Below are 17803 nucleotides of genomic sequence, written 5' to 3'. Positions count from 1 at the left end.
AGTGAGTGGCTGTAAAGGTAGATGGGAGCCAAGCAAAAGAGGGAAACCTGGGGATCAGTGCTTATTTCCCTGTGAAGTTAGTGGAGTCAAAAGAGGTAGGTACATCTTCTTTTATAATGCAGCTTTAAAAAAAATCTTCTTTTTCCCCCTTCTGCCCCTACATTTATCCAATGTGTTTGTTTTTTTTTTTAAAGATTTTATTTATTTATTTGACAGAGAGAGAGATAGCGAGAGCAGGAACACAAGCAGGGGGAGTGGGAGAGGGAGAAGCAGGCTTCCCGCCAAACAGGGAGCCCAATGTGGGACTCGATCCCAGGACCCTGGGATCATGACCTGAGCCGAAGGCAGACGCTTAATGACTGAGCCACCCAGGCGCCCCATTTATCCAATGTTAACAACATTCTCAAATGCATGTATATGTAAACACATAAATGGCACACAGAAAAAGTTGATCACCATCTGCTTTACAAAAATGGGGTTATAATGTATACGTTCTCTGCCTCTTAACACATCCCAGAGATCTGCATGAATCAGTTAATAGGGATATAGCACATTCCCTTTAAGACCCTAATCCTGGGTGTCACCTTAACCCTAAAGTACCAACCCAAGCCCTAACCTTACGGTCTTAAATTTAAGGCCCTAACTCCAATCCTAATATTAGGGCCCTCACCAGAACCCTAATCCCCATGCCTTAATCCTACCAACCCTAATGCTGACTTGAGGTTCTAATCCCCGGGGGGGGGGGGGGGGTGAGATAAACTGCAATGTACCCCTCACTATTGAGGAGCACCAGGAAATTTTTTTGCAATAATATCCTTGTATGTGATCTTAGTGATTAATTCCTCAGAATAGATATCCAAGAATGAGACTATAGGGCCTAAGCATAGATATATTCTAATGCTATGAGACATTGCCAAATTGTTTTCCAAAACGGACTGAAAGATGTTACCTCCTGTAATCCACCAGATATAGGATTTATCACCTCCAACTTCTCTCCATTTGAAGTAGCCATTGACCAGGCGAGCTGGGTGGGAAAACAGGTCGCACCCATTCGTTCCTAAACCTAAAAGGGCTGAAGGCGCCCAGGAACTTGCCCCCCCCCACCCCGGGGTCCCCATCCGCAGAGGAGGAGACTTGGGAAGAGGTGGCTCTGAGCCCCCGCCCCCATGCTAACGTTCTCAGAGCATCCCCTGTGGGCCGCCCCCTGGAAATGAGTGAGGCCCTAGAAGAGCATCAGACCTGGACAGGCTGTGGGCTCATTAAGGGACAGTGATGGTCTCTCTCCTGGTGCCACCCAGACCAGAGCGCCCACTCCCAGCGCTCATTGCCATATACCCCGTGATCTCCGCTGTATGAGTCGGACGTGCCCAGGTCAGGGGGCACTGTGGACGCCGGCTGCTTCTCTGAGTGAGCTTCCCTGTACCTTAAACATTGGGACTTGTCTGTTTCACTGGGGGTGGGAAACCCAAGACGGGAGAATTTGGCAATTAAGAACGGGGGCCAGAACAGGCAAGGTAGCATGGAAGGGGACTCAGAGAGTGCTAAACCGGACTACAGGAGAGAGGAGACACAGAAGGTAGCAATGCGGATGGCAGGGCGCCCCGGGTACGGTCCCGCACTCAACCCGGAGGCGCCAGGCTGCCTGGGGAGCTCCTCTCGGGGCCGGACCTGGGGACCGAGAGGCACCAATCTGGAGAGCGGGTTCTGAGCTCATTTGCATATCATTTACATACGAATCTCTCCCCCACCTCTCCCCCAGGGGCGCTTCCTCCGGGCGCCACCTCTCTGCTAACTGAACTGTAGTTGGGGAATTTCCTGCTATAGTGAAAGTCCGAGGTGCTCTCCCAGACGGATCCAAGGTCCTCCCAGAAGGACCCAAGGACCCAAGGACCCCAACAGGGTCCTCAGGGGACAGCAATGCTCCTTGCATTAAGGCACAGGGCAAACCCATTTATTTTTATCTTTTTTTTTTTTTTTTTAAGATTTTTATTTATTCGTGAGAGAGAAAGAGAGAGGCAGAGGGAGAAGCAGGCTCCCTGGAGCCCTATGTGGGACTTCATCCCAGGACTGTGGGATCATGACCTGAGCTGAAGGCAGACGCTTAACAGACTGAGCCACCCAGGTGCCCCACAGAGCTAACCCATTTAAAAAACATTGTGAAAATGGAGAAAAGTGGAGAATTTCTAGAGAAGATGGGGAGAACAGGATAAAAGGAGGGTGGGAGTGTGAACAGGGCAGGGGAAAAATAAAGGCGGGCCTCCTACACCTACTCACAGGCACGCCCACCCAGGCCCGCAGTGACAGCCTGGTGGGGTGAGGCTTGGCCCACTCGTTGGTCATGCTCTCTAGGGAGAAAGGAAGTCAAGGAGTTGGGGTCTGGGGCAGAGGTGGCCATTTAGTGCTCACAGCATCCAGAAGGAGGCTGCACTGGGGGTTCTAGGAGGTTGGGCTCAGCTCTAAGGGCAGAAGAGAGCTTGGGAAGCAGAGCAGTGCAAATTCCAGGAGGTGGACCTGTGCTTGTCCAGAATGCAACCAGTCAACCCTGGAGGGAGATCCTGGAGAGGAGGCACAACCCCCCCAGGAACACTGCCCCACTCTGTCCCTGGTCTTTCATTGCAGCCTTACTCTCCTCTGGAAGGCCAAATACTTCTAATATGCCATGGGACAGAGATTCTCTCCTGCTGTCTACAGGGAAATTCCAAGGTGTTTCTAAGGTTTTGAAGCTGAACATGTCTTACCCATCTTTAAACCAAAACCCTAATCAGGAGATTCTGGTTTCACAGCAGCTTGAATACATCTCTGATCTCCTCCACCATCTCAAGTCCAGCAAGGTGTCCCATTGGCAAGGCAGCTGAGGACCAGCAGGCAGGCCTGGCCAGCTTGCCAAGGCCTGGGGCTCCGCTGGGTCGCTGGGTCTGAGTGGAGAGAGGAGGGCAGTGACCATTCCTCCCCAGGCCAAAAGAGAGCCTGGCAGCCAGTAATAGGGAGCCTTAGGGCAGATCAGAGGGAGTGGCTTCCAGGCACCTTGAGGGGAAGAACACTGCTCCCCAGGGGGAATGTGGGTTTCCTATTGCCACTGGAACAAAGTACCACCAGCTTAGTGGCTTAAAACAACACACATCATTAAGCTTACCACAGAAGGCTTGCTGAGCTTCCCCATCTCAGGAAGCTTGAGGTCCCGAGCCCCCCGCTGGCTGGCAGCTCTGGGGGGGGAGCAGGGTTCTCTGTAACCGGAGGCCTGTGGGAGGCAGCCTTTGTAACCAAGGAGACCAGGGGGCAGAGGTCTCATGGGGCACAGGTAACAGAAGGGCAGTTGACCATCCCCTGGCCAGCGCTGGGCTCATGGACTCTCTTTCTCTCCCAGGCAGAGGGCAGTTATCTGGGGCTCCTGTATCTGAGCGCACCCACAGGCTGTGTGTTCCTACCCCCAGCCAGAGAGAGGGGGCAGGAACGTAGCTTCCACCCTTCCCCCTACTCCCTCCTCTCCCATCCCCACTTCTTCCTCTTCCTCTCCTCTTCCTCCTCCACTTCCCCTCCTTGACCTTCTCACCTGTACCTTCTCATCTCCTCCCTCCCCTGAGGCCCTGATGCTGCTCCTGGTCCCGCATCTCTCTAAGGCCCCTACCTACTTCTGCCACCGGGAGCGAAACCAGGGAGATCCAAGTCCTAGGGGGCAGACTGAAGGCTCTCAGGCTCAAGGTCTCTCCCCCCAGGCCTGACACTCTGCTTTGCTTCATCCTCTCCAAGCAAGATGCACTCAGACCCTGAGATCCCGAATCTCCACCTGGCATCTGGTGTGGCCCCGGGGCAATAGCCCCCACATGACCTACCGACTGTAACTGCCACGTCCCCTCCTATACCCTCACCTAACTCTTGTCCTGCAGTGTCACCATTGTATTTGCATTCGAGTCCTTCTCCCACTGCCTTGAGGGCACGGGCTCTGCCTCATTCACTTTTGTATCCACAGTACCTTGAGGACCCCATTATATGCATGGGGAAACTGAGGCAGGGGGCAGGGATCTCATGGCCATTGGCCATGTTCTGCAGGATACCCTTTCCTGAGATGTCTGTGGATCCCTTTATTCTGGGTAGTCAGGAGACTTTCTGCTCGGGACAGAGGAAGGAGGGAGCACTTGCCCTGCTCAGGCAGCAGGCATGAAGGCCTCCAGCTAAGATAGCATTGCCTGGAGACTAGACTTCTATGTGGGGCAGGTATTCAGGACTCAGTCCTGGTGGGATGGTGCTTGAGGCTATGGATACCAGGGGCTGCCTGGAAGACAAAGGATGCCTCTCTTAAGTCTTGCTGGAGCTCTACTCAGTGGGGCAGCTCAGCCTGTAACAGGAGGCTCAGTTTCAGAACCCTGACTCGGCTTTGAGCCTATCCCTCCCAGGTCTCCTCCGGTCCTTGGCCTTTTCACTGGATTTAACCTCCTGGGAGCAAAATACTGCAGCTTGCTGGTACCTTAGAGGTGCCTCACTAAAGGATGAGTAATAGTTTTTGCTCCATGGATGCCTGGGGCCTTGTATTAGTCGGGATTCTCCAGAAACAGAACAATTGTGTGTGTGTGTGTGTGTGTGTGTATCTATTTATTACAAGGAATTGGCTCACATAATTACGGAGTTTGAGAAATCCCACCATCTGCCATCTGCAAGTGGGAGACCAGGAAAAGCTGGTGGTGTAATTTAGTTTGAGTCTCAAGGCCTGAGAACCAGGAAGCCAATGGTGCAGATTCCAGTCTAGGTCTGAAGGTCTGTGACCCAGGAGCCCCAGCAGGGGGCTGGTGGGGAAGAAGATAGATGCCCCTAGCTCAAGCAAAGAGGGGGAAAAGGGGTGAATCCCCCCTTCCCTCGCCTTTGGTTCTATCCAGGCCCTCAAGGGATTGGATGATACTCCCCACATTGGGGAGGGCAATCTACTTTACTGGGTCCACTGATACCAATGTTAATCTCATCCAGAAACACACATGTTCACAGACACATCCAGAAACAGTGTTTAATCTGGCCACCCCATTGATGAGGGAGCAGAAGGCAAGCTGAGGGGAAAGCACCAGCCGACACCTCACTCCAGCCCCCACAGGGTGGGTTGTGTGTGCCATTCCTCAGGCAGTTCTGGCTGCCCTAAAGCTACGGAAGGGAAAAGCAAATGGTGAACTGATAAAAATCAGAGGACATGAGTCTTTATCAGTTTACCAGTGTTTTAGTGATTTACAAGGAAAAAGCATTCTTATCAATAACCTAACTTCCAGAGACCCAGAGAACCAATTTCCTGGAGCCCTAACATCACCCTCCCCTCCACAGTGACGTGGGAAACAGAGGTAAAAGGGAATGTAAATAAAATTAAACTTCTTTATAACCTGCAGCCTATTGACATGGACTTGTAATAGAGTATAGCATTCCTCAGGAATCTCCCAACTGTCTTACTGTTAATGCCTCACTAGAAGGAAAAACGACCTTAACTTGGCAATAGCAACGCCTCCAGTATCCGGAATCTTCTTCAGCATATGGAAGTCCTTTTGGACACCTCCCTTTGTCCTTACTTCCCCCAACTCCCAAGTGTATAATCAGCCATTCCTCACAGCCCCAGTGCTCTTTCTGCCCACGGGTCCTGTCTCCCCTGCTTTCATAAAATCACCCTTTTTGCACCAAAGACATCTCAACAATTCTTTCTTGGCCGACTGCTCCGGACCTCATTAACACATTCCAAAACTACATCACCATGGTCAGTCAAGGTGACACATAAAATTAACCATCACAGGCCTCTTCACTTTTTGAGAGTTGTTTTACTGGAGTCCCTGTTTTATCTTCCTTCAGATTTTTTTCCATGGGCCCAGACAGGTGTAATTTATTTTCTGAAAACATATATCATAGACACATACGGTGTGGTGGATGCAGAGATGCACTACCTTGAAGGGGGGACTTGCTTGCTCACCTGTGAGGAGTTTGTTCCTTGCACAGCCCTTGGCTATCAGCTTCAGCAGTTGGCTTCAGCGGCAGAGGGATGCCTCCTGAGGTCAGGCCCTTCCCTGGCAGCCCCTTCCTGTGCCTGGGAGAAGTGTGGGTATAAAGATCTGGCCACCGCGTGCTGACCTAGCCAACTCTGATGGGTCATGCTTGTTCTGGAGTCCCTGTTGGCTGGCTGAGGTTCTGCTAAGCCTGCATTATGGTTTAACTTCTCCCTCTGCCCAGGCCGGCTTCTGCTGGCTTCTTTCATAGATGTGTATCCCTAATTGCTGCTTCTCCCCACCCATGGTCTCTCCATCTGCTCTGAAGAACCCCGCCTGTGACAAGAGTGTACATATTGTTTTAAACCCTGTTTTCAGTTAATTTAGCAACGTTTGTAGTCATTTCAATGACAGAGTATCATTTTTAATAATTGCATCATTGTCCATTATATGGATCTTACTAATGTGTTTAAACAATTGCATATTTTTCTTAATTTTGCTATGATAAGCAATGCTTCTGTGTAATCCTTTAACTTACTACCCCTTTTCCTACTTAAAGATTAATCCATAAAAAAAGGAATAGCTAGATCAAAGTGGATGCACTTTTAAGAAAGCCTTTTGATTCCTTGTTCCAAAAACCTGCCAGGGAGAGCATCTCATTTTAATTTCCCACCTGGCAGTTTATGATGGCCATAATCTATTTTTTATAACTTTTCCCAGTCTGGTAGGAGAAACAATGTTCCATTGCTCTAATTTGCTCATAAGGGTATTCATATGCCCCGCTGTCTCTGTGATTCGCCTATTAGGGAGTTTCACCAACTTGTGAGGTTTTCCCATCATCTTCGAGGCCACCAAACATTGACCACAAAGGGGCGCTGTTCCCCTGTCAATGTCCTGGGCCGCACACTATCCAGCTGCCTTTCAGAGCCCGGAATGCAAAGTTCCAAGCAGGGTTTACAGCCTCAATAAGAGGCCGGGACTCTGGTCTCTTAAGTCGTTTTTCTCGCCCCCAACTCTTGTTTTCAACCCTGGTGAGTTACAGCTCAGGCGGGGACCCCAAGCCAGCAGAGGGCGTGTGTCCGCGCCTCCTGCTCACGGTCCCTGGGGCACCTAGGGCAAGTCTCTGCGGAGAACCCCAGTACCCCCACTCGCCAGATCTGGGGGCGCCCCCAGGGGTCGTGTGTAGGTGGCAGAACTGGGGGAGCAGAGGCAGTGGCACCCGTAGCAGCAAATATAGATAAATTGCCATCAGCAGAAAAAGGCGTATTTTTATCTACGAAACATTGTATGCAAACCTCCTGGGAACCAGAGAACTCCAGGGCAGAAAACAAACAGCGGCCTAAAGCCAGCAGAAGGAAATAATGAAGATGAGCGCGCGGAAATGGCTGTTTTGAGAGAAGTTTTCAGAGAAGTTGGCAAACCAGAGCTCTAAGTAGAAACCTTCCGTGATTAAATACTGAAAATGCAAATACAAAATACAGGCCAAAACCAGCGGAGAGAGTTGGCATTCTCGGTTCTACACACAGAACGGGTTTTTGGCCATTGACAACCCCCCCTTAGCGGCCAGGGCTCAGCCTCTGACTGGGAGCGTGGGTTTTGGGCCTCGCGGAAGGCGCGTCAGACGGCTTCTCCTCCTGCACACCCACTTTCTCCAGGATTCAGCCAACTCTGCAGTCTCTGTCCTTGACTTTTATCACAGGGCATTTAGGCATGGATGTCCTGTCGCTGTCGTTTAACCTGCTCTAGCGTGGGCTGGTCGCCGTTCACTGCTGCGTGTGTCACACCTGGATTAGGGTTGGTTTTCAGGGAGGCACCAGATAAGATGGGTGACCCCTCCAGGGCTGTCTTTGCCCGGTCCCAGCAAGGCTGCCTCCAGGCTAAGAGGAGGCAATGGGCCTACTGTCAGACAGCCCCGCGGGAAGGCGTTTCAGGGAAGTTGGCCCTCAGAGGCCCTACGGCCATTATCCGGCTCTCCCCTGGAGAAGGCGGGCCTGGGCTGCCTGGGTGGATCGCCCTCCCTCTGCGCTGAAGAGGGTTACGGAATTGGGGACAGGGTGGCAGAGGGCGCCAGCGCAGCCCAATTGTCAGGAAGAGTGAGACCCCGCTCCCAGCAGCTGGGCTGAGTGTTTGGCACTAACCGTGGGTCTTTCGAAAAGAGGCTACGAGCGCCAAGAGTGCAGGCTCTGCGTCCCGGGTCTACCTTGTAATGGCTGACCGCGGCGAGGCGGCTATACCTTGTCCAACCTCAGCTTCCAAATGTAACGTGGAAGCCCACGGAGCTAAGCGGGAGAACCAAGCCCCGCCCCGGCGCAAGCCCGAGCTAACACCGCCAAACCCACCACCGCCAAGAAAACGCTGCGCAGGCGCGCTACGTACTTCCGCCAGAGGGGCCGGGCAGGCGGAGGCGACCGCGAGGGCCTCCGGGGGAGTGTAAGTTTTTGCGGCGAAGGAGTTTGAAGAGGGTGGGCTTCACTTGAGAGCCCACCACCGGCCTTGTTTTGAGAAAACAGCAAATGAGCCACCAGCTGCTGTAGTTCAGGAGGCGTGGCCTCGTCCTCTCAGAAGCGCCCACGGCGGTCCAGGCCCTCAAAGGATTGTGGGGACTGTCCCGGTGCTCCTGCAAGCCGGGCAGTGAAGGGTGCTGGCCCACCCACTGTCCTTCAGCTTTGGGGCGTGAGCGAGGTGGGGGTGGAGGAGAGTCAGGAGAGGCTGCGGTTGGGGGTCTCTGGCGAGGCTTATGGTGGCGATCTCGATTGTTTTTCACTGGGGGGAGGGTTAACAACTCGCAGCTTGAGGAGTGAATTAGAGGAATGAATTGGGGTGGCGAGGCTTGGCGGTCAATCCTTCGGTTGCAGGGCCTGCCTTGAGCAGGGGCCCCAGGACTGCTGGTCCAGGATTTTCTTTTTTGGAGGGTGGTGCGGGTCTGTTCTAGGCCACCGTATTGGTGGTAGTGGTGGCCCGGCTCTAATTTTCTGTTCACGTGGTGTGTGGGGCAGACCCTAAGGTTTTTGTGGGGTTGACATAGCCCTGGTTTGTGAGCACACATCCCCTGGTGGTGGTGAGGGGCGGTGTGATTCCCCAGAGTTTTTATGGGAGGAGAGGGGCATGAAGCCTGGGCGGGGTTGGAGCTCTGACCTAAATGAAGTCAAGGTGTTTGCTAGCCTCGGGCTAGCACCCATTGCCCAATTGTGGGAAAGGGGTGTTGCTTGGGTCATGGGTCCCCGGGATGTTGGAGAGTGGGACAAGGTTTGGTTTAGAGGAAACTGCTAAACGTTCCCAGGTGTGAATGGGTTGGGGTGGGAGTAGGTGGGGAGTATGTAGGGTGTTTTTGGGTGGTTAGGGCAACTTACTTTCTACAGGTTTGTTGCCCTATGCTTTGTTTCTGGTGGGGGATATTGGCTTGGTTCAAAGGTCTTTGGGTTTGGCTGGAAACCTGGGTGACCAGTTTGGTTTGCCTGGTTCCTCTTTAGACAGTGGGTGTTAACTGGCTACTCTCAGGGTGAGGACTGTGAGGACTGTGAGGACTGTGAATTCGGTGATGGGTGGGTGGGGAGGTAAGGTGGTGGCCACTGGGTCTAGACCTCTTTGTCACAGCCCCTGGTGGCTGTTAGCTGACACCTAATTCACTGATATAGGCGTCTCTGGTGGACCTCGGGCATTGGGACCTTTATTTTGAACTTTATATTTTGACTTTTTTTTTTTTTTTAAGTAGGTTCCACACCCATCCTGGGGCTTGAACTCACAACTCTGAGATCAAGAATGGTGTGCTCTACCCACTGAGCCAGCCAGGTGCCCCTGAACTTTATATTATGGAAAAAATTCAAACATTCACTTTAGTGGAGAAAGTAATGCAAGGTACCCTCATGAATCTATCTCCCAGATCCCACACTTATCAACTCATGGCCAATCTTGCTGTATCCAAACCCCCAACCTCACTTGAGGACTGACTTACAGCTAGGCTGACTGGTTAAGTGCATGACCTTCTACAGCCAGAATTTAAAGCCAGGCTAAGCCACTTTCTAGCCAAGCTATTTTGAGCAAGATACGTGGGCTTACTGTGACTCGGTTTCTTCATCTGTAAAGAGATTGGATGATAAACAGAGCTGTTGAGAGGCCTAAGTGAGACAAAACTCATACAGTGACTGAACAGTCTTTGGTATATAGTAAGTCCTCAAAGAGTGTTAACTTTTATTATTTATAATAAACCTTGAGGTCCTGGAGCCACAGAGAGAATGGATTCTGCTCTGTAGCACATCCAAGAAGGCTGTGTTCCGTGGTGCCTAGTCCTAACTAATCTAGAAGCTTGGAAGGGTTTTATCCTTCTGTTGTAGGTCTTCTGACACCATTCACCCCTTGTGTCCCCCCAAAACTCCCTTGCCCCCAGGTTTTGGCTTGGAGATTTCCAACCTGGAGTCTGGAAACCCAGTGACAGTCCTGGGGCTAGCAACCGAGTTTCTCTTCCCCTGGAAAGAACGGCTTGCTGGGAGGAAGGATCCCGACAGCCCACTCTAAGGTATGTACCACTGATCTTCTTTGGTCTTGTAGTGTCTTTTCTGCTCCAAATAGTAGTTGGACTGCCTTTGTTAGTCCTTGACTTCTTGGGCCATGCAATGCCCTATCTGGAATTTGGAGCCCTAGCTGATCTGCAGGAAACAAGACCATTCAAAGGGCAAAGGCCTTCACAGGAAATGGGGCCCCAAACCGTGGCCCTTGCATAGGGTTCCTCCATCATTGCCCCCAGCCCTTCTCCCACTCCCTCCAGGTGGCTGCATTCCCAGGCCCACCAGCGATGTGAAGCATGTGTCTGTTTTTGTAACAATACCATGCTGTTTTGATTACTACAGCTTTGTAATGTAAAGTCTGGAATTGTGATACCTCCAACTTTGCTTTTCTTTTTCAAGGTTGCTTTGGCTATTCCGGGACTTTCGTGGTTCCATACAAATTTTAGGATTGTTTGCTCTAGCTCTGTGAAAAATGCTGATGGTATTTTGATATGGATTGCATTAAATGTGTAGATTGCTTTGGGTAGTATATACATTTAAACAATGTTTGTTCTTCCAATCCAAGAGCCTGGAATGCTTTTCCATTTCTTTGGGTCCTCTTCAATTTCTTTCATAAGTGTTCTGTAGTTTTCAGAGTACAGATCTTTCACTTCTTTGGTTAGGTTTATTCCTAGGTATCTAATGGGTTTTGGTGCAATTGTAAATGGTATTGATTCTTTAATTTCTCTTTGTGCTGCTTCATTATTGATGTATAGAAATGCAACAGATTTCTGTATGTTGATTTTATATCCTGTGACTTTACTGAATTTGTATATCAGTGCTAGCAGTTTTTTTTGGTGGAGTATTTCAGGTTCTCTATATAGAGTATTATGTCATCTGTAAATAGGGAAAGTTTTATATCTTCCTTGCTGATTGGATGCCTTTTATTTCTTCTTCTTGTCTCATTGCTGTGGCTAAGACTTCCAATACTATTTTAAACAAAAGTGGTGAGAGTGGACATCCCTGTATTGTTCTTGACCATAGAGGAAATACTCTCAGTTTTTCCCCGTTGAGGATGATATTAGCTGTGGGTTTTTCATACATGGCCTTTATTATGTTGAGGTATATTGTCTCTAACCCTACTTTGTTGTAGGTTTTTATCATGAATGGATGTTGTACTTTGTCAAATGATTTTTCTGCATCTATTGAGAGGATCATAGAGTTCTCATCCTTTCTTTTATTAATGTGGTGTGTCAAGTTGATTGATTTGTGAATATTGAACCACCCTTGTAGCACAGGAATAAATCCCACTTGATTTTGGTGAATGATTCCTTTAATGTAATATTGGATTTGATTTGGTAGTATTTTATTGAGAATTTTTGCATCCATATTCATTAGGGATATTGGCCTGTAGTTCTCTTTTAGTGGAATCTTTATCTGGTTATGGTATCAAGGTAATGCTGGCCTCATAGAATAAATTTGGAGGTTTTCCTTACTTTTCTATTTTTTGGAAGAGTTTGAGAATAGGTATTACCTCTTCTTTAAATGTTTGGTAGAATTCACCTATGAGGCCGTCTGGTCCTGGAGATTTCTGATCTCTGATTTTTTTTTTTTTTTTTTTTTTTTTGCTGGTTATCAGTCTATTTGAGTTTACTATTTCTTCCTGTTCAGCTTTGGTAGTTTATATATTTTTGGAATTTATCCATTTCTCCCAGGTTGTCCAGTTTGTTGGCATATAAATTTCATAATATTCTCTTATAATTGTTTGTATTTGTTTGTATTTCTGTGATGTTGGTTGTGGATCTCTCCTCTTTCATTCGTGATTTTATTTATGTGGGTCCTTTCTCTTTTCTTTTTGATAAGTCTGGCTAGGGATTTATTATTTTTATTAATTTTTTCAAAGAACCAGCTCCTGGTTTCATTACTCTTCTATTTTTTTGTTTCTATATCATTTATTTCTGCTCTAATTTTTATTAGTTTCCTTCATCTGCTGGCTTTAGGCTTCATTTGTTCTTTTTCTAGCTCCTTTAGGTATAAGGTTAGGTTGTTGTTTGAGATTTCTCTTGCTTCTTAAGGTAGGTCTGTATTGCTATATACTTCCCGCTTCAGACTGCTTCTCCTGAATCCCAAAGGTTTTGAACAATTGCATTTTCATTTTCATTTGTTTCCATGTACTTTTTTATTTCTTCCTTGATTTCCTGGTTGACCCATTCATTGTTTAGTAGCATGTTGTTTAACCTCCATGTATTTGTGGTCTTCCCCAATTTTTTCTTGTGGTTGACTTCAAGTTTCATGGTGATGTGGTTGGAGAAGATGCATAGTATGATCTCAGTCTTTTTATACTTGTTAAGGGCTGATTTGTGACCTAGTATGTGATCTGTTCTAGAGAATGTCCCATGTACACTGGAAAAGAATGTGTATTCTGCTGCTTCGAGATGAAATGTTATGAATATATCTGTCAAGTCCATCTGGCCCAGTGTGTCATTCAAAGCCATTGTTTCCTTGTTGGTTTTTCGCTTAGATGATCTGTCCATTGACATAAGTGGTGTGTTAAAGTTCCCTACAATTATTTTATTATTATCAATGAATTCCTTTGTGTTTCTTATTAATTCTTTATATATTTGGGTGCTCCCATGTTTGGTGCATAAATATTTACAACTGTTAGATCTTCTTGTTGGATAGTCCCCCATATTATGATATAGTGCCCTTCTTCATCTCATGTTACATTCTTTGGTTTAAAATCTGGTTTGTCTGATATAAGTATTGCTACTCCAGCTTTCTTTTGACTTCCATTTGATGATGATAAATGTTTCTCCATCCCCTCAATTTCAATATGCATGTGTCTTTAGGTCTAAAATGAGTCTCTTGTAGGCAGCATATAGATGGGTCTTGGTTTTTTTTTTTTTTTTTTAAAGATTTTATTTATTTATTTGAGAGAGAGAGAATGAGAGAGAACACATGAGAGGGGGGAGGGTCAGAGGGAGAAGCAGACTCCCTGCCGAGCAGGGAGCCCGATGTGGGACTCGATCCAGGGACTCCAGGATCATGACCTGAGCCGAAGGCAGTCGCTTAACCAACTGAGCCACCCAGGCGCCCTTTTTTTTTTTTTTTTTAATCCATTCTGATACCCTATGTCTTTTGATTGGAGCATTTAGTCCATTTGTGTTCAGAGTAATTATTGATAGATATGTATTTGGTGTCACTTTATTACTTATTTTCTGTAGCTTTTCTCTGTTCCTTTTTTGTCTTGTCACTTTTGGTCTTTTCTTTCCACTCAAAGAGTCCCCTTTAATATTTCTTGCAGGGTGGTTTAGTGGTCCTGAACTCCTTTCCTTTTTGTCAGGGAAACTCTTTATCTCTGTTTCTGTTATGAATGATAGCCTTGCTGGATAGAGTATTCTTGGCTGCAGATTTTTCCCATTCAGCATGTTGAATATATCATGCCACTCACTTCTGGCTTGACAAGTTTCTCCCAAGAGATCTTCAGCTAGCATTATGGGTCTTCCCTTGTAAGTAAAGGACTTCTTTTGTCTTGCTGCTTTTAAAATTTTTTCTTTATCGCTATGTTTTGCAAATTTAATTACAATATGTCTTGGTTTTGACCTGCTTTTGTTGGTTTTGATGGGAGTTTTCTGTGGCTTCTGGAACTGGATGTCTGTTTCCTTTTCCACATTAGGGAAATTTTCAGCTATGATTTCCTTAAATAAATTTTCTGTCCCCTTTTCTCTCTCTTCTTTTTCTGGGATTCCTATAATATGAATGTTATTATGTTGATGGAGTCACTGAGTTTTGTTAAGTCTATTGAGGTGTTCCATAATTCTTCTTTCTCTCTTTTGTTCAGCTTCCTTATTTTCCATTATTTTGTCCTCTATATCACTTATTCGTTTCTCTGCTCTTTCCAGCCTTGTGTTCATTGCATCAAATCTGTTTCCAATCTCAGTTATTGTAGTTTTCATTTCTGACTGATTCTTTTTTAACTCTTTTATCTCTGTGGTAAGGGTCTCCCTGATGTCTTTCACTCTCTTCTCAAGCCCAGTGAGTATCCTTATGATTGTTGCTTTAAGTTCTCCATCAGACATGTTACTTATGTCTGCTTTATTTAGCTCCCTGGCCATGACCTTATCTTGTTCTTTCATTTGGGATAAATTCCTCCATCTTGGCATTTTATCTAAGTCTCTGCCTTATTCTGTGTATTAGAAAAGCCCATGATGTTTCCCGCTCTTGAGACTAATGGCTTTATGAAGTCGTATAGTGTCCAGGGCCTGGTGCTTCAGGGAGTGTCTCTGATGTGTGCTATGTGCACTCAGCTGTTGTATTTTGGCTGCTGTATCCCTCAAGTCAGTTGTCTGCAGAGGCTCTCCTTATCTGCAGCGGGCACTGTTTGGTCTGGGCCAAAACGTGATAAGTTTTAACTAGGTGTGCTCTGGTGTGCTTGTTAAATGAGACCTGATACTACTCCACTAGAACTGAAGCCCTGCAGAACTGTGGTTGGGAGACATGGTGTGGGCAGGGATTTCTGCTGGTCTTCTAGGGAAGAGTGCCACCACTGCACGGGGCCTGAGGCAAGTTTGACTGAGAAAGGTGGTACTGCCAGAGTGGAGGGGTGTGGGATTCAGTGTAAGCAGGTTAGGCAGCCAGTGTTGGTGCTGTGCTGCTTGCTGCAGGCTGCTCTGTGTTTCTGCTGGTGGTGGTGGTGGTGGTCAGGGGGTATTGCGTCAGCCAGCTCCTTTGGCCCTAGAGTGGTGCCTCTGTGGATGCTGCTCCTCAGGGAAGCACTCTGAGAAGAGAGAATATTCCCCGCCTCCACCTCCCACCCCCACGTCCCAGGAGTTTTTCAGATTGCTCTTTCCACACTGTCCACCTCCTGGTTGGTTGCCTACCTTCTCTCCAGGAGAAGCACAGTGCCCTTTGGGGCTCTAGCCCCATCAAGCCTGCTGATTTTTAAAACTCCAGGCTTTAAGGATATGGTGTGGACACGGGCCTGCACTCATCTTCTGGGGGAGGGTTCCACCTTGCTGGGACTGAGGCAAGCTTGACAGAGAAGGGCTGTCATGCTCAGAGTGCAGGGCTGTGGGACTTAGTGTAAGCAGGTTAGGCAGCCTGTGTTGGAGTTGAGCTGCTCTCTGCAGGTAGCTCTGTGTTTATGCTGAGGGGTGCAGGAGGGAAATGGCACCTGCTGGTTCCTTTGTCTTTGGAGAGGTGTTTCCCTGAAATCTACTCCTCAGGGAGTGCTCCAAGAAGAGCAAATAATCTTCCCCCTGTGTGCCCCAGGTGTTCCTCAGACCATGCTGTCTGCCCCAGGGTTGTTTGCCTGCCTTTCCTCCAGGAGTAAGGAAGCACCCTCAGGTCTGTATCCTAGCCAAGCCCTCTGACCTTTAAAACTCCAGTCTTCAAGCCCTGCTGGTTGCAAGGACTCAGGAAATTCAGCCCCTCCTGTTTTCCCCAAACTGCGACTCCTTACTTCCTACCTTCTTCCATATGGCTTCCTCTCTCCCTCTAGTTGTGGAGCTTGTTCTGTCAGTCTTCTGGTGGATTTCTGGGGTATTCAGAATGATTTGATAGTTATCTAGTTGTGTTCATGGGACCGGAGGAGCCTCAGGTCCTCCTACTCTGCTGCCATCTTACCTCACCCCATCTATATTTAACTATTAACTTTCACTGCATTTTTACCCACTCTTGGTTCATATGTATTCTTATTGTTCATATGTATTATTATCATTTTAAGATATTTCTTTTGGCTAGGGTATATATTTTTTTGGAACCCAGCATTCTATTTTATTTTTGAGTCTATGGGTTTCCCCCTAGCTTTATTGAGATATAACTGATATATAGCATTGTGCAAGTTTAAGGTGTACAACATGGTGATCTGATGCACATATAAATGAAAATGATTACCACAATAAGGTTAGTTAACACATCCATCACGTCGTAATTTCACTTTTTGTGTATGCTGAGAGCATTTAAGATCTACTCTTAGCAACTTTCAAGTATATAAGCCAGTATTTTTATCTGTACTCACCATGATGTACATTAGATCCTCAGAACTTACTCATCTTATAACTGATGAAGATGTACTCTTTGACTAACATTTCCCCATTCCCTTCACCTGCCAGCCCCTGGCAACTGCCATTCTATTTTCTATCTATGAGTTTGCCTTCTTAAAGATTCTACATAGAAGTGATATAATGCAGTATGTTGTCTTTCTGTCTGACTTGTTTCACTTAGCACAGTGTCCTCAAGGTCCATGCACCAATGGCAGGATTTCCCTTTCCTGTGGCTGAATAGTTTCCATTGTATATATGCCACATTTTATTTATCCATTCATCTGTCCGTGGACACTTATGTGGTTTTCATGTCTCGGCTATTGTAACCAGCACTGCCGTGAACACGGGAGTGCAAATATCTCTTCAATATATTAATCTCACTTCCTTCAGATATATACCCAGATGTGATATTTCTGGATCATGTGGTAGTTCTACTTTTTTCTTTTTTGAGGAACCTCCATACTGTTTTCCAGAGTGGCTGTTGCAATTAGCAATCCCACCAACAGTGCAAGAGGGCTCCCCTTTCTCCACATCCTCACCAACACTTGTGACTCTTGTCTTTTCTGGGCATGTGTGTTTTGCAACAATCCTATAGGTATCTTTCCTTAAATAAGGGAAATTCCCTCTAGTATTCCCTTGACTAGCACTTCTTGTCTGCCTGTTCCATTCCATCCTTCTGAAACATTAATGATTCCCAGTCTCCCCATGTTATGTTGTTTCTGTGAGGAAGGCCTACTTCAGTTGTTCAGTGACATAGCCGTCCATTCATCTGTTGCTGATTCTCATGACACATTCAGGAGTTTTTATAAAACTTTTCAGTTTTCTAAAGTTTTTTAATAAAACTTTTCTTTTTTTAAAAAACTATTCATCCAAATAAGGCAGTCAGAGAAGGACAAATACCGTATGATTTCACTCATGTGGAATGCACGAAACCAAACAAATGGTCATAGGAGAAAAAAAGAGAGAGAGACAAATCAAGAAACAGACTCTTAACTCTAGAGAACACACTGATGGTTACCAGAGGGGAAGGGGTGGGGGATGGGTGAAATAGGTGATGGGGATTAAGGAAGGCACTTGTGATGAGCACTGGTGTTCTATATAAGCATTGAAATCACTATATTATACACCTGAAACTAATTTTACGCTGTACGTTAACTGGAATTTTTTTTTTTTAATTTTTTTTTTTTAAAGATTTTATTTATTTGAGAGAGAGAGAATGAGAGACAGAGAGCATGAGAGGGAGGAGGGTCAGAGGGAGAAGCAGACTCCCTGCTGAGCAGGGAGCCCGATGCGGGACTCGATCCCGGGACTCCAGGATCATGACCTGAGCCGAAGG

At 47.1% G+C, this 17803-nt stretch overlaps 1 protein-coding gene across 4 annotated transcripts in view; it reads left to right on the top strand.

Moving 5' to 3' along the window:
- Window positions 1–8320: 8320 nt before the first annotated feature.
- Window positions 8321–17803, top strand: part of LOC116626420 (H-2 class I histocompatibility antigen, Q10 alpha chain-like) — a 72239-nt gene continuing 62756 nt past the window's right edge. The window contains exons 1-2 of one of the 4 annotated variants that reach the window (XM_032395730.1): window positions 8321–8372; window positions 10327–10455. The gene's annotated coding sequence lies outside the window, so the exon portion shown is untranslated. The other 3 variants (XM_032395732.1, XM_032395733.1, XM_032395731.1) reach the window with 3 other exon arrangements.

Source organism: Phoca vitulina, unplaced genomic scaffold, assembly GCF_004348235.1.
Source record: "Phoca vitulina isolate PV1807 unplaced genomic scaffold, GSC_HSeal_1.0 scaffold87, whole genome shotgun sequence".
In the NCBI taxonomy this organism is placed as follows: Eukaryota; Metazoa; Chordata; class Mammalia; order Carnivora; family Phocidae; genus Phoca; species Phoca vitulina.
Note: the sequence above shows the minus strand (reverse complement) of the source record. Positions and strands in the feature narration are given on the sequence as shown.